Below are 11,567 nucleotides of genomic sequence, written 5' to 3'. Positions count from 1 at the left end.
ACTGCTGGGAATATAAAATGATGTAGCCACTTTGGAAAATAGTTTGGCAGATTCTTAAAAAGTTAAACATTTATTTACTATACAATCCACCAATTCCACTTCTAGGTACCTACCCAGGAGAACGTATGTCCATACAAAGGCTTGCACACACGTGTTCACAACAGCTATCCTCATAATAGCCAAAAAGTGTAAACCACCTAAATGCCGATCAGCTGATGAAAGGTACACAAATCGTGGCCTCTACACGCAATGGGATACTGTTCAGCCACAAGAAGGAATGAAGTGCTGCTGCATGCTACAACGTAGATAAGCCTCAAAAGCCCTGTGCTTAGTTAAAGGAGCCAGTCACAAAAGGCCACATCTTGTACGGTTCCATTTATATGAAATGTCCGGAACAGTCAAATCCATAGAGACAGAAAGTAGATCAGTGGTTGCTGGGCGCTGGGGCTGGGAGTAAAGAAGGACAGCAAATGGGCAAAGAGATCTGTAAATTTACTGAAATTATTGAATCGTGTACTTAAAATAGGTGGGTTTAATGATGTGAAAATTACTCCTCCATAAAGTCATAATATGGCAACAAAAACAATGACCACTGCCTGGTGACACCTCCAAGGAGGTGCCATGAGAGCAGAGGGAGGGAGAGGCACTTCCTCAGGTCAGTGGCCGGGCCCTGGGATGACCAGGATACCCGCAGACACCAGGAGGGAGACCCTGCTGCCATGCATGGCGGAGACTTGCCAAGGGTGGATGGGGCCCCCAGCAGCCCTGACGGCTGGCTCTGCAGCGAGAGAGAGGAAATGCCTGGGCTATTGTCATGGTGGGAGCTGGCCTCCTGCAGAGAGGAGGGCAGCGAGGGTAGAAGGTAGGTGCTGGGGCAGAAGGTGAGTGCTGAGAAAGAACAGGGAGGACAGGTGCGGAAAGAGGAAGGAAGACAGAAAGCAGGAGCAGCTGAGAGTAGTGAAAGATGAGTGGAGGAAAGCAATGAAGGGAGGAAGAAGCAGCCCTGTAGCCTTGGAGGGCGCCCCCCAGTTATGCAGATGAGGAAAGGCAAGCTCTGCTGGGGACGGTGGGTGAGCTGCTCAGGTCACCCCAGCGGGAGGGGACATTTGGGATTAGGAGTCAAGTCTCGCATTTCCTAGCCCACACCTGAGATGGTGAAGAAGATCTAGGGTAGTCATTCACTCACCCACTCATTCATTTGCTCATTCATTCATTCAAGACATCACTTCCCGAGGATCTCACAAGTGCCCGGCACTCTCTCAGGAGCAGACAATCTGCAGAATGGGCAAGCAAGACCCCTGCCTCATGGAGCCTGCAGGCCAGTGGGGCAGAGCCCCTGAGTGTGGGTTGGCAAGCATGGTGGGGGGCCATGGGGGCAGATGCAGGGTGCAGGGCTAAGGAAAGAAGTGAACCTAGGAGGACCGGAGTGACGGCAAGATCAGCCGGCAAGGAAGGCTGGCTGGACCCCCGTGCGTGGGCAACAGGAGGCACGGCCCAAGATCAGAGTCGGCCAGACCAGCAGGCCCTTGGGGTCATGCTCAGAAGCTCAGACTCTGACACAGAGCAGCCAACCATTGCCGTCTTTCCAATGGGGGCTGCGGGATCAGAGAGGCAGCCTGGAAAGCTAACACCACTCACTGCTGGGGAAGGTGGACTAGGAGAGGGAGCTGGAGGGCGGGGGGAAGAGAGATCAGTCAGGTAAATAGGGGTGGGGGCTGCACCACGAGGTGGATGGTGCCTGGGTACTTGAGCTTCCCAGGAGCCTCTGAAAATGTTCCATAGCTGGAAAAAAACCCCAAAGATTGCTCTCCAGCCATAAAGAATGTTCAAGCTCTTTATATCCCAATAGGAAAAGATCACCAAGGGAAAAAAAAAAACACGTGCAGAAGCCTATGCAACCGCTGAATTGTTTTATTAAAAGGGAGGAGCACATGGCCCTGCATCTGTTCGTGTGTGTGCATGACATGTCTCTGGAAGGTGCCAGGGACAGAAGGGGCCCAGGCTGGGTCCCAGGAGGCTTTTTTTACTCTGTGCCCTTAATCCTTTGGCAACTTGGATCGTGAGGATTATTCCCCAGTCCAAAAGTTAAAAAAACAAACAAAAAACTATGAGTTCTGAAACAGAGAGAAAACAGCAGAAGAGAGCCGATAAAGCCTACAACATGGGACTTTGCTTCTTATTCAGTCTCCACAACAGTTTCTGCGCATTCGAAAGGAAACTGGGGCTGAGGATGAGGGATTGCTGCAGTGCTCACAGCCAGCATGAGATTTAATAAGTTACCTACAGCCAAATAACTTCAGATGAAAAATTATAAAAATTATAAAAATGTTCCACAATAAATGGTATTTCATGGTAGATTTTTTTGTAAGCTTGCTGGGCTTGGGGTGGGACCTCCCAAAGCAGGAGGGTTGGGATCTGTGGCCAGCTGGATGTGATGGGGAGGGAGGGATTAAGGGAGCTCCCAATTCCAGCTTTGTGTCTCCTTCAGCCCACGGGTGAGTTTGCTTTGTTGAATTAATGCTTGTATTGCCAAATTCAGGAAATTGATCTTGGAACCATATTGAAAACAAAAAGTTTGGTACTTTGTAATCTGTAGGGGGTTTGTCCTTGGAAGGAGAGTAATGTCATTTATTTGAGACACACTTAGGGACCTCATCTGTCCACACCTCGACAGATAACCAGGAGGCAGCAGAGGGGTATAGAGGGACCCAAAGCCCAGTACCAAAGACCACCCAGGGGTCAGAGGCAAGAGGTGGCCCAGACCTTTGTCCTTACTTTAAGCATACTGAATAAGCGTGGCTTTTCCAGCTCAGCATAGCAGAAACAGCTGTTTTGGAGGTGATCTAGGTAGCCTGTGGGGAGAGCACGCTCAAGCGCAGAAGCTGAGGTCACTGCCCCGATGCAACGACAGGCAAGGGCCGATGAAGAGCCCCGTGCCAGAGCAGGAGAACAAAGAGCTACGGGAAAGGGGCCCAAGACCCAACAGGTGTGGCCGCTGGGCACATAGTGGAGGGGCCAGCAGTCCTCTATGCTCGGCTCGTACCTATGGTCACCATTTGTCATAAAGAAAATGATACATGCCACTGTTAAACATTTCCCTCCTAAAACCATTAAACCATGTTTAAGCATTGTGCTTAAAGGAGTAAGAGTCAGCTATCCGAAACCTTAACTGAAGTGAAATACATTTTTTCCCCTGAAGATTCCAAAGTAATAAAGTTCCTAAGGGGAGTCCAGTAGGGCCCAGTGTGCTTCTTCCCACAGTTCAGACCAGGAGCTGCATCTACTTGGGTAAACCAAGACGCTGCGGGGTTCGCAGCATTCGAGCTCTTTTTTTAAAGCCCTCCTGATTCAGCCGCCCGGACTAACAGCTTCAAAGTTAACCTTTCTCTTGGCATCAAAGCGGGAGCCCTAGTGTGCAGGCCCCTGCCCCAGCTGGCCTGGGCGCTGCGCCCGGGGGCCGAGCATAGCTCTGGCATTCTTCTTCTTTGAAACCTCTTGGGCATGCAGAGTGGCTGGCTCACAGCCCTCTACAGTGTGGTCCTGGCCCCTGGGGGCTTTGGATGAATGCACAGGAGGCAGTCCCAGTAGGGTGGGGGTGTCATGTGCATTGGTGAGTGGCTGGGAGGGGCCAGGGGTGCTCACTGGACCCCAGAGGGGCCTGAGCTGTCCCACAGGGCACTGTTTCCCTGTCTAGTGTGGGGCTTTCCGTGAGGCTCAGCTCAGGAAGGAGTCTGGCCAGGTGGCCCACTCCCACAGACCATTCATTCATTTCCCCCGGGGCAGGAGGAGAGGAGAAGAAAGGAAGCATCAGAGCTCTCACTAAGTGACCAGCCTCTCTGCACAGTGTGAGGACACGAGGGTTGGGCCAGCCAAGACTCAGATGCACCCTGGTTCTCCTGATCTCAAGTGTCTGGTCACTCGCACATTCATCCATCCATTCGTTCATTCCTTCATCCGTCCGTCCATCCATCCATCCATCCATCCATCCATCCATCCATCCATCCATGTGTCCATGTGTCTATGTTTCCATCCATCCATTCATTCATCCATCTATCCATCCCTCCATCCATCCATCCGTCCATCTGACCATGTGTCCTTGCATCTATCCATTCACCCACCTATTCATTCATCCATCTGTTCATCCATCCATCCATCCATGAAACTGTCTACAGGCACCTGCTATGAAGCATCAGGCTCACAAGGTCTAGGGCCAATAAAAATCTAGTTAAAACCACAAGTGCCACTGACTATTTCCTGGTAGGCACATTAAAAAAAGTAAAAAGAGACAGGTGAAATGCATTGTAATAACATTTTTCATTTCACCCAATAAAAATTATCATTTCAATATGTCATCAATATAACGATCATTAACAAGATTACATTCTTTCTTTTAAGCTGGTGTGCATTTTACATTTAAAGCACATCTCAATTTGGACCAGCCAAGTTTCAAGGGCTCTGTGGACATACGTGGCTGGTGGCTGCTGTACTAGACAGCAAAGATCTGGAGATAAAAAATGCAGCAACATCCAGACCCTACTGTCTGCTCTCTGCCTAGTAAGTGGGAGAGCAGACATATAAGTAGCTGGCTACATAAACTGGGACTTGGTGAATGCCATAGGGTTGCAAGAGCAGAGAGGGATCTATCTGTAATCTTCTACCTGGGCTCAGGCGTCTGGTCCTTGCTTGTCACTTGGTAACTGTATATGATGCCTGGTGAACTGCAGATGCTAGTAAGCATTTAATGAGTTAACCACAAGGAGAGTTCACTCCTGCCCCTCGACTGGTAAAATTAAAAGAGCAGGCCCTGGCCAGAGAGCTGAGACTGTGTGAGCTGGAACTCTCTTTCTCTCCTCATGGGATACAAGTGGGGACAGTTCTTGGAGGACCACCTGGCAACATCTGGAAAGCTCATTCCCTGGGGCCCAGCAACTTCACTTGAAGTCCTCTATCCCCTGGAAACTTGCAAACATGAGCAGGAAGAGGTGGGTCTGGGGGTGCTCACTGCAGCATTGTTGGTAAAATTGCAAGCTTGGAAATAAATGTGCATCAGAAGAATGAATAAACAGTCTGTGGCATGTTACTGTGACCTGTTCATGTGATGGAAGACCACATGTCAGCCAAGTGAAAGCACTAAATCGACGTGTATCCACATGGGAAATACTCAAAGGCATACCGAGTGGGAGAAAAGCAGAGTATACAGGGGCATCGGCCGTGGACGCTTTGAGAAAGACCAAGCAGGGTATGACGTAGGCAACATCGCATGGGATGACCGAGAGGGCTGCCCACGGACTTTGGGTGAGTGGTTGTTTCTGGGAAGTGGGGAGAAAAAGGTGGGATCAGGAGGGGAGGACAAAGGGGGTCTGATTTCAACACTGTATCTCTTAAAAATTAAGCAAACATGGCAAAAGTCTACTATTTAGTAAGTATATGGGTGCATGTTAAAGTATTCTTTGTATTCTTCTATACTTGAAATATTTCATAATAAAAAATTAAAACCCCTCTTAATTAAAAACCGAATTAATGAATGACCTTGAGAAAATCACCTAACTTCTCTGTGCTTCAGTTTCCACATCTGAAAAACAGAGAAAATATTACCTATGTCGTTGTTTGATGTGGGGCAAAAATGTGGTCATTTTTATGACCAGTGTCTGGACACAGAAGTCTTTAATCAATAACACTCATGAACGTTTATTGAGTGCTTACTATGTGCCAGACACCAATGTCTGCACTTAACCACAGCAAGTATAAAAGGTAGGCATTAATTATTATCCCCATTTTACAGCTGAGGACACTCAGGCACAGAGCAACGTTAAGTAATTTGCTCAGAGTTACCAGCTAGTTAAGTGGTAGAACCAAGACTGGACTTCAGTCAGCCAAGTTAGGAATTTGCATTTTTACCTCCTTCTGTATACTGCCTCTAATCAATGCTCATTTCTTTCCTTTTTTGGAGACTGAGAATTATTTTTAAACTCTGCAGGTGCCCAGTCACCGTCCGGTGCTCCGTACCTGGGCTAATCCCTGGAGAGGCAGGTGGTGCCCACCCACTGCTGACGGTTTGCGCCAAGTCATGGTACTGGGCCCTCTCCCTGACATGGACAAGCCTGTCTGGCCATGGACCTTAGGGTATCCCAAACACATCCAGGTCAATCAGCTTATTAGAAGCTGCTGAGGATTTCATGACCAGCAGCCCCATCTTTCATCTCTCAGCTGTAAGGATATTTGACAGGGTGGGTGTCTGCACAGAAGGGGGACACCTGCATCCTAGATTCAGCCTTCAAGTTGTCCTGGGAGCCCAGGAGGGCAGAACAGTGATAGCTACCCTTCAGGTCCTAAGAAAAAACCCAGGATGCCCAGAAATTCTCTCCTGGGCAGCGGGCTTTACTCTGTGAGCAACGAGTTGTGCAACCAGTGAACATTTCCTTCCCTCCAGGGCACTGCCAGCCAACAGTAAGGAGAAAATGCACCTTCTTCTCTGCATGCCATTCACTTTTAATATCTCACTTAATTTCAACCGGAATGACTCATGCTCTGCTGTGGTTGGATGGGTGTGGGGGTGGGAACCGGCAGCACAGCCCTGCTATCTACAGTATGGACTTTACATTTGGAAAAAAAACAAAACAAAACACAAACAGGGGTATATATGACTTCTGCTATAAGAGATAAAGATAACATTTAAAAAAATTCTCTGAGAGAAGAGGTACATGAAAGTGCTCGGCACACTGCTGGCCACCAGGAGGTGGAATTAAGCACGGAGAGAAGTTGAATAGTGAGGACAGAGAGGAGGGAGGGCTCCTCCCCAAACCTTCGAGGGACCGGGGACAGGAACCAGGCTGCTCTTCCCTCTGAGCTCCGCCCAAAGCCCCTGCCAGACTCCCACCTACCACCCCTCCTACCTCTGGGGATGAGAGATCAGTGGCCGTCTTGTGTCTCAGGGGTGTCACTCAGGCTGGGGACAGTTGCTCGCTCTTCCGGGGTGGCCATCCGTGCTGTGGCTGCTCCCTGTCCCTTCCTGGACGATCCTCTCGGACTCTGCCCATTTGGACTAAATGCCTGGACTTTGCAGAGAAGGGAAATTATCCTTAAGCTCAGGCCTTGTGGTTGCCCCCGTGGCTTTCGGAAGCTTTAATCCTTGTTTCATATCCCCGTGTCTGGCCCTGAGGTTAGAGGGATGGACCAACCGGAGCTTGCACAGAAGACAGAAGCCCACGTGGTGGAGGGAATCAAACCTGACAGGGGAGGAAGAGACAGAGGGCATGTCCCTGGGGAAGAGGAGACCATTTCTGGGAGTCTGTCCTGGTGTGGGGATCTTGGGGGGCCCTAGGGGTGACACTGGGGTCAACAATGGGAGATTTGGGAAATTAATATACAGTTCAAGGGGAATTTCTGGCAATCAGCAGTGGAGTTGAGCTGCCTCAAGATCCAGTGAATTTTCAGAGCCTGGGGGTGTCAGACAGGGACTGATCACTGTATTGGATTTATTGGTGCGGTGGGATCTGATGACTGTCGAGTTCCTTGCAACCCTGAGAGCCTTGGAGGGAGGGTTTCTGGTCTCCCCATGTGAACTGGCTGCCTGTGGCCTCGGCTCTTTGAGGCTGGACCTCAGGGAGGAAAAGTAGAACCCAGTCTCCTGAACCAGGGTGGGGACCTTTACAATAGTGAAAGGGGGGGTAGTCACCTCCAGGTTGGGATTTTAGAAAGCCCAGGAGGCTCCCCCTTTTCCCCACACCCCCTCCCAGATCCCCTCTCCTGGTGCTCCACTCTTGTCATTTTTAAATTGAGATAAAATTCACGTACCATAAAATTCACTCTTTGAATTTTAGTACATTCACAGAATTGTGCAAACATCACCACCATCTAATTCCAGACCATTTCTATCACTCCAAAAAGAAACCCTGTCCCCTCTAGCTGTCACCTCCAATCCCATCATTCCCCAGTGCCTGGTAGCCACTGGTCAGCTTTCTGTCTCCATGGATTCTCCTGTTCTAGGCATTTCACATAAATGGAACGCTGCGACAGGTGGCCCTTTGAGTCTGGCTTTCCACTGGGCGCCACGTTTGCAAGGTCCGTCATGGCACACGTGTCAGCACTTCATCCCTTTTTGTGGCTGAATCATATTCCGTGGTGTGGTTAGACCACGTTTCCTTTGTCAATTCATCCATTGGGGGGTACTGGGTTGTTTCCACTTTTGAGCTATTATAAATAACGCTTCTATGAGCACTTGTGTATAGGTTTTAGTGTGGACAGATGTTTTCGTTCCTCCCGGGCATGTACCTAGGAGTGGAACTGGGAGCCCCAACATTTAATACCAGGTGGGGTGGGGAGCAAAGGAGACAAGAAGGAAGGAAACAGAGAACAGAAGACAAAACCCTGCCAACCTGGAGCCAATGACGCTTGGCAGCGTGGCCCTGCTCGTGGGGCTCTGAAAGCGAGAACCCTGGAAGGGAGGAGAGATGGAAGAAAACTTCTGGCTGTCTTGCCAGCTGCCTCCTCCCTCCTGGAGACCTTGGGTTGGGTCTGAATTTGTCCTAACCGGGGAGGACAGTTCACCACAGCCACGCATAGGCCCCCAGTGTGGCTATCTGGAACCTTAGTGGACATTTTTAAACTGATCATTTAGCATGATGGCTTCCACAGACCTGGGGAGCCAAACTGGGCAGACTTTCTGGTTCCATGCTGTGATGCCAGTTCAGAAGGCTGGCAGCAAAGCCTGCCCAGGAATTCATGCTTTGCCAAAGCTCCTCGGGGGACCATGATGCTCAGCCAGGAACAGAGACCACTGCGTGGGAGCAGCATTTCAATGAAGTCCACACGAGATGCCCAATAAGTGACCCAGAACAGAGGACAGGTGAGCGTGCCCAGGTGCAACTTGGAGAGCTGCAGGGTCTCCTTTGCACATGGCCTGGAGCCATGGTTGGCCCCAGCAAAAGGCTGCAGGGTGGTGAGGCTGGCCTGGTAGAGAGACAACAGGAATTCCGGGTGAGCTGATAATAGCCGGGTCAGCCAAGGCAAAGAAGTTTGCTGAGACCTGTGGCACCCAATGGAACCCACTCCTCTGCTCCGCCCAGTGCTGGGAAGGGAGATGAGGCTCCCGCAGGTGGCCTCTCTGCCCAAGCTCCTCCCAGACTACGCTCAGCTTTGTACCTTTGGGGGTTAGAAGGAAATCAGCGGGAGAGGGCACAACCCACCCTCCTCAGGAACGTTTCTGGGATTAAAACTGACCGGGTGGGGGTGGGGGGTGATGTTGGACGTGGGCCCTGGGAGGCAGAGGAAGTGGAGTTGGGGTCAGGGTGTGCTGGTGTGTTCTGGGCTGGGTCCCCGAGCCTGTGCTGAGAAGCATACCATGTCACCTGAGTGGGAGAACCGGAGGCCTCGGCTCCTGCAGTAACACAGCAATGTCAGGCTGGAGCCCGAGTAGAGCTGTCACCATCTTCAGCTCTCCAGCTTTGCTCTCCTAACCAGAGAGAGCCTCTGTGCAGGGACCACGCCCTCCCCTGCCGTGATCTTGGCCAATCAGTGGCTTCAGAGTGCACTCTTGTTACCGCTGTGAGACAACGTGAACTTCCTATTTTGCTTCCTAGAGTTCCTTTAGGGGATTGCATTTGGAGTGGGGTGGAGCTCTGCAGTTCCTGAAAGCTTCACAAGATGGTGCATTGGGTTGTGCAGTTCTTGGATGTAATTCAACACTGCTGGTGGCCAAGGTTGCCCTCTGCCCATTTATAGCCACTTCAGATATCCACACCGCTTTGTTATACTGAGATTTAAAAAATGAAACCACAGGGCTGCTAATGAAAGGAGCTAAAGACAGAGTTGAGCCCAACGTCCCACACAAGCAGCAGAGCATTGAGGAAGTGCCAGTTTTACTGCCCCTCTCACCCCCCTGCTCAGGGTGGGAAGCGTGAGGCAGGTGTAGGTGGCTATCACCTGGACCAGGAGAAGCCTGAAGGGGTCACCTGCCTGTCTGCCTCAGCCTCTCTGAGCCTCACATCTGAGGGCACCCAGCCCTCAGCTGCAAGTCAAAGTCCCTGTCCAGACGCAGGTGCTGAGCATTGAGTTACAGGCCAGCCACCCAGGCGCGGCTCACTGACTGGCGACATGCGCACTGTCATGTTACAGGCAGGCCTGGAGGAGACGGAGGAGTCAGGGCTGTTGGGCCGTCACTTCCTCTTCTTTAGTTCCTTGGCGGGTGGAGGGCTTTGCCTGCCTGGGGTGGGGGGATGGAAGGTTCTAGCCAATGGTGGTTAAGGGTGCACCATAAGGACGTGGTTCTCCTGGCCCGGCATGGGGGCGAGGGGTAGGGGGGTGGGGCTCATGGTCCATAAATCCTGGTTGAGGGAGTCTGGCTGAAGGCTGTCAGAGGGATGGAGAAGGGAGCCTGACTTGGGGACCTGAGGTGTTGGCCTGTGCAGCTCCTTTCCCACTGTGCAGCAAACCTCGGGAGCCTCAACTGAACTGAGAAGCAGGGACAATAAATGACAAGAGTTAATCTCAGCTCCAGGCTTAGCCAGTGACCCTCAATCTCCCACCTGAATCACTCTCCAAGATGAGAGAGGAAGCCAGGTCCCTGCAGGAGGAGCTGCCCCAGCATGACCGCTAGCAGCCAGTTAGAGACACACATTTCCAGGCCTGTTCCTGTTGGGGGTCTGGGGTGTGCTGGACTGGGGTCTATTTTTGACAGATGCCTCTGGGTGATTCAGCTGGAACTGTCACTTCAGTCTCACAAGGGATACTGGGCAGTGTAGGACGGGGGTAAACCCGAGTGGGTGGAGGAAAGGAGGTGTGGGTTGTGCCCTCAAATCCCACATTTGGGGCCGGCCTGTGGCTCACTCGGGAGAGTGCGGTGCTGATACCACCAAGGCCCTGGGTTCGGATCCCATATACGGATGGCCGGTTCGCTCACTGGCTGAGCGTGGTGCTGACAACACCAAGTCAAGGGTTAAGATCCCCTTACCGGTCATCTTTTTTAAAAAAAAAAAAAAAAAAAAAAAAAAAAATCCCACATTTGCTCTTACCTCAGGTCACCGCACAGAGAGGAGGGAAACCCATGTGTAAAAAGCAACACTTTTTGATTCACTAGAATGCTGCTTCCCCTCCTAGGTGTTCCCCTCTGTTGGAGCCTGTGCAGACAGCACCCACATTTCCTCCGTGTGAACATTGGGGGACCCTGCCTGTTCTGGATGTTCAGGCACATGAGACATCAGGGGTGCAAACAGAATGAGATATGTCAGCTGTAACAATGGCCCCCAGGCCTGCCCACCGTGGCTGTCTACTGCCAGACTCAGTCCACCACCCAGTGGCTGGCCCTAGGCGGATGGAGGGAGTGGAGTGCAGGGAACTGGTCTGAGTAAGTGCCGTGAGGCAGCCCTAGAGGGCTTCCAGCTCCATCTCAGCCTGCCTGTCCTCACCCAAACTCCTGCAGGGCTGGTCACTCCCTGTCACCCTGACTGGGCAGGTGGGAGCCCCACCGGGAACCTTCTCTCTGTCAGGGGCTTCCATCCCCCTGGCCCTCACCCTGGACCTCCAGCTCCTTCCCGTCTGCCAGCTATCTGCATCTCATTACACTTTCCTCA

This window comes from Cynocephalus volans, chromosome 10, assembly GCF_027409185.1.
Source record: "Cynocephalus volans isolate mCynVol1 chromosome 10, mCynVol1.pri, whole genome shotgun sequence".
NCBI lineage: Eukaryota > Metazoa > Chordata > Mammalia > Dermoptera > Cynocephalidae > Cynocephalus > Cynocephalus volans.
This window is presented reverse-complemented; position numbering follows the sequence as displayed.